Source organism: Mytilus edulis, chromosome 13 (assembly GCF_963676685.1).
Source record: "Mytilus edulis chromosome 13, xbMytEdul2.2, whole genome shotgun sequence".
NCBI classification, from domain to species: domain Eukaryota; kingdom Metazoa; phylum Mollusca; class Bivalvia; order Mytilida; family Mytilidae; genus Mytilus; species Mytilus edulis.
Genome location: NC_092356.1, coordinates 25,470,667 through 25,476,467, shown reverse-complemented (window position 1 = coordinate 25,476,467; position 5,801 = coordinate 25,470,667). Strand labels below are relative to the sequence as shown.

General features: G+C 31.3%; 1 long non-coding RNA gene across 1 annotated transcript; it reads right to left on the bottom strand.

Annotated features, from left to right (window-relative positions):
- Positions 1-325: 325 nt before the first annotated feature.
- On the bottom strand, positions 326-5,500 carry LOC139500599 (uncharacterized). The gene is made up of 3 exons (XR_011658313.1): positions 5,132-5,500; positions 3,532-3,619; positions 326-430 (listed from the first exon to the last, which is right to left on the bottom strand). It is a non-coding gene; the product is annotated as an uncharacterized lncRNA (long non-coding RNA).
- Between the last annotated feature and the right edge of the window lie 301 nt (positions 5,501-5,801).

Sequence of the window (5,801 nt, the reverse complement as noted above, 5' to 3'; positions counted from 1 at the left end):
TCGATATTTTTTTATTTGTTTTTTAGTGAATGCTTCATCTGTTATTTATACTGTGAACGTTATGTTAATATTGAAATAACTTTACCTATTTGACAGACGTGCATAAGATGTTTTGATAAAAAAAATACAAATCGTTTAATCCCGTAGAAATTTGTAACATTTTTACTGCTATTTTGCTAAATAAGTTCAACTATGGTGCTCGGGGCAATTTTGATACCGTGAAGTTTCACGTTGCTTTAAAAATTAAACAAAGATATTTTTTTTAAAATATAGCTATTTGTTTTATTTTGCTACACAAATAATTCTACACACTTATACTTACTTTCACATAATTTTCCATGATACCCACTACGACACAAACAGATGTAACCGTTGACTGAATTACGACATGTGGCACCATTTTTACACATGTGGTTATCACAATACACATCTGGAAGAGATAGACAACGACAAAGAACAAAAAATGCCTTTCAAAACTTGAAAATTTACTATGTTTAACGCACCATTATGTGTATTCCTCTAGATCTATATCCGTAAAGAATCAAAATTATATACATCCCCGTCGTCAAACTAGTGTATTTCAATTTATCACTCGAACTCAAGGATACGAAACAATGATCAACTGGACTTCTCGTATCAGGCAGTTAACCAAATTCTGATGCGTTATTGGTTTGGTTGTTCAGGTTGCGTAAATCTGATATTTAAGGATTTGATAAAAGGAAATAAAAAATAATCAGTACGTTTTTGTTATTTATTTTAATAAATAAATTTGAAGCTTCTAGGATACATACACATCGCTCGTGTATGTAACAATGTTTTAGATTTTAACGAGAGAAATTTATGTATTACTGAAAAATTATTACACCAGGATTTTCGATATCACACACTAGTCAAAATATTCACTAAATTTTATCATCGGTATAAGGACATCATTCGTAAATATAGCTCAACATGCAGACTTCATGGACGTTCAGGTATTTCACATCCATTTTTTTATGCAAATATTCTTTATAAAGCACAAACATTTCAGTATTCACCTCAGAAGCTATCAAAACCTTTAAATAGACTTATTAAGAAGGGATATAGTTACGTTAGTGTTGTCAGGTCATTAAAGATTGCATATTTTGGCGTTAATATTGATTCACTTATATGGTCTTTGCATCGGAACTAAACACATTTGTTTAAAAAAAAAACTGTTGTTGGCATGACACGGGTATTTATGTATTATTGTCATTTTGTTTATTTTCTTTGGTTACATCTTCTGACATTAGACTCGGACTTCTCTTGAACTGAATTTTAAAGTACGTATTGTTATGCGTTTACTTTTCTACATTGGCTTATGGTATAGGGGGGGGGGGTTGAGATCTCATAAACATGTTTAATACCGCCGAATTGTTGTGTCCGTCCCAAGTCAGGAGCCTCTGGCCTTGGTTAGTCTTGTATTATTTTTAATTTTAGTTTCTTGTTTACAATTTGGAGTTTAGTATGGCGTTCATTATCACTGAACAAGTATATATATATCTGTTTGGGGGCCAACTGAAGGACGCCTCCAGGTGCGGGAATTTCTCGCTGCATTGAAGACCTATTGCTGACCTTCTGTTGTTGTTTGTTCTATGGTCGGGTTGTTGTCTCTTTGACACATTCCCCATTTCCATTCGCAATTTTTTTATATCGATTTCTGTTATTAAAATACATTGATGAAACTTGACTTTTACAAACGGATAACTGATTTAAAGAGTTATCTCCTTAAACCAATGTCTAGCCCATTAAATCATCCAAGAAAAATCAACGCGACCAACTGATCACTATACATATTCTACTTTTATCGTTAGCTTCACAAAAATTAAAACAATCAATCTATAATGAATTTATATATAGACAATTCACGTATTATCAATGGGTAGCACCACTACCGTATATATGTACCCATTACTTAGAGAAATATTGACAGCAAAAGAATCCAGTCAGGATTCTACTTCGTCAAAATTATCTCCCCATTACGCCAGTTAATTTTCACAATCGTAGGGATGACGTGCTGCCAATTTTGCTCTTGAAAATCGACAAATGTATCCGCATAGAACCATTACGATCCTTATATGTCAGTTGTATTCTAAAAGACGAATGTATCAACTAGCTCATGAAAATCAGTTAATGATCTTTTCTGCATTGATTCAACTCAGAATTATTGTGTAATCGGTTGTCAGGTGTAATTTTTGAAAATTCATAAATATTTAAAAAATTATATTAAATATTTCTTGGAAGGGAGGACTAGATTTTTTTAGTGGTTGAAAACTATAAACCTTAGTTATTACACACAAAAAAATTATTAATTTTCGAAGATATGCATTTTCATCATCCAACTTTAAAGACTGTCGTCAAGTAAAAAAATAGCTATTCGAACTTTAGGTTATAAAGTCAACCTGTAGCTTTGATATATAAATATGATAGAATCTGAAGCGAGATGATGTATCAAATATTCTTGCTTTATACGTTATCAAGACAAAATATTCAACTCAAATACGCCCTAACATGAAAAGATGCACTCGATTTTCTCTTTTCGATACAATTGTTACCCATATTTAAAATTTGTGAGTCGCATAATGGAAGGGTGGACACGAAAATTACTGAACCTATAGATTGATATGTTCTCCGTCCGGGGTATTTTTTTCCAAAAAAAATGGAGGTTATGCATTTTCTACATCCAACTTGATATATATCCATGTCGTCGACTTGATATATAATTGTTCTGCTTAACTATGTAATAGATAAATTGAAACCTTGTGCAAATGGCGTTTTTAAAATAGAACACTTCGTAATTGAGAAGAAAATTATCATTTTATTTGTTTCTGTTAACTTTTATTTTTTTTTTGTTACTATAGTAAACATTACAGTAAGCATTTATCGCCTTCTCTAACAAATAGCTTCGATTTTTTTATTATATTTCAACCGGGTTTCCGCCTGAATCTATTCCCATCCCGACAATATAAAATAAAATGATCATGATCATACATCAAATAAGATTATGCAAAGAACAACAAAAAAAAAAGTAAAACAACAAAAAACAACAATAACAAAACAAAAAAATATGATCTTGATCTTGAGTATGCGATATGGGCTTTGCTCAATGTTGAAGGCCGTATGGATAGCTATAGTTGTTAATTTCTGTGACATTTTGGTCTCTTGTGGAGAGTTGTCTCATTGGCACTCATACCACACCTTCTTCTTTATATTAATAAAATTCAAAGATGTAAAAAGATGCACAATAAAATTCAATTAAGCGGGAGTATTGACCGTTTCATTCATTAAGTTAACACAGACTTTTTAAGAATTTAGATATACACAGTAAGAACATTTCGAGTACTATACTACTAAGTAATATTATGAAAGGATAAATTTCATTTCAATTTCGAGTTTATTGTACAATGTTATCATGTTATATGATGGAGGGAGATATTTCTTTTCGTTTTTTATAAGAAACACATGTTTTGTGAAGTCAAACTCGAATTGTAAATGTGATGACGTTGTACTCACCAAAACTTACACAAATGTGTTGCCTATGCCGTGCTACAACACATTTTGTTCTTTCCTGACATGGATTAGGCCAACACGAACTAGCTTGCTAAAATATATGAATAAAAGCCTTGAATAGATGTATGCAAATCGGATTTCAATGGTACTTTTGCTTATATATGAAATTGTACGCTGAGCACAATTATGTTAAAGACAAACGAGATTAAATATAATTTTTGTTATTCGATAAATGCTATTTTTAGTGGTAAATTATTAGCAACAACAAAAAAAAAACCCAACCAAAACAAATGAAATTTTTTTTTTAACTAAAGCCACAATAGGAATATGACAGTTGTTGTCCATTCTTTTAATTTGATTTAGCTTTTGATTTTGCATTTGATTAGGGACTTTCCCTTTTAAGTTTATCTCGGACCTTGTTATAATCTTGTTCCAAGGTCGTCAAAGCTATTTTTGAGAAGACCCCTAACGGCAACCGTTTCCAAGGCACTCGTTGTAAGAAACATGCGTTAAAATATGCGCACTGTTAAATAATAATGCACGAGCCCTTTAGTGCAGATTATGCGGTATGGGTTTAACTTAGACAGGAACCTAAAAAAAAAGATAACCGAACTTGAACTACAAAGAGCGTTATATAGTCCTCACCAAAAGACCGCTCTTTGTACAATATGTTGATATAAAATCAAAGATTCGGTATGATTGCTAATGAGACAACGCTTCATAAGATACCAAACGACACACAAATAACAATTATAGGTCACTTTCAGGCCTTCAATAATAATTAAAGCCATAAATGATAGTCCACAAATATCTTCAACCAACAAAAACTGTGAGATACGACAAAATCTCACTCAGGATATATGCATAGTTTTGTTACCAACAATAACTTTTAAAATCTCAGCATGAAAAAAGACTACTATTGTTGATGAGGCCACATAGAGAGAACACGACTATTTGCAGTTCATTCGAAAAAAAGGAATAGGTTTGCCTGCATCTTGTTTGAGAATCATTAGAGAAACAGATGCCATCAATACGATATTTATCCACTCGAGACAGTTAAGTTTAAGAAATTTAAAACGCTCGACCAGACTCGCGTTTTAAATTTGAAAATTTAACTGTCTCGAGTTGATAAATATCGTATCACACTCAATGCAGTTGAAGAATCTATATAATTTATATATTCAATGTAGCTTCTAAACATTTTAATTATGATGAAAAAATAGTTGTACTCCTTCATATTTTAAGCATTTCTGTTGCTGAAGTTTTAGAAAAGACTTTCCTCACGATAAAGCTATTCCACACCGACACGGCTATAATCAATACGATGGCGACTTTTTACTTAGAATATTCATAAAAGAGATAACTTAATTATTGTCAAAAACATAAATGCATGCTTTCTTAAAAAACTATAGATTAAGGTAAGAGGAAATATGCAGGTATATAACAAAAAACTATCAAACAACAATATGTTATACTTTATTTTCGTCAAATCATAAATAATCGATTCTTTCCAAACCAAATAATATAAAATGTACGTGTAGCTAGTTAAAATTAACAATTATTTTTTTAATTTGTAGAAGTATTATATATAAAACTGATTTACCTTTTCCCAGCTATCAATTTCACTCAAATAGAACCCAGATCTGGCTACTAGTTTATCCTCGGTATTTGAAATCGATAGGAGCTTGCACAAAAACTCGTTAGGCACGAAAACGACGCCATTGCATCCTTTATGAAGAAAACAGTCATTGACACACATTTTTGGGCCTACATTGTTTTCAGCAATAATAACATACGAGTCTTTATAAACATCTTTCTGAAAATTTCCACCAGTTATATCGAATGTAGTTGAAAGTTTGATCCAGAGAAAGGAAAACAAACCAACACACGTAATATGCATTTTAAATGACATATAAATGTTTAAAGTCAGGCAGTAAATCTCTTGCAAATGTGTCTACTCTTCTTCTCGTCCTAACAATTGAATCATACAACAAATAGTCATACACCTAAACATGCTAACAGCTCTGTATCACATCAATAAATCAAAACGAATATTCATATTGGAAGTCTCATTTCACTTGGTGAAACAAGGTTAATGGTTCGAAAAATTGAAAATTCATAATTCATAATAAAATAATTATACGTTTAAATTAGATTTAACTATAATAACGTAATTATAATTGAATCTTCAAGTGAAGAAAAGTTAATCAAAACACAAAGACGTAATTTGAATAGGGAACGGGAGATGACACATTGGTTTTACAAGAACAATG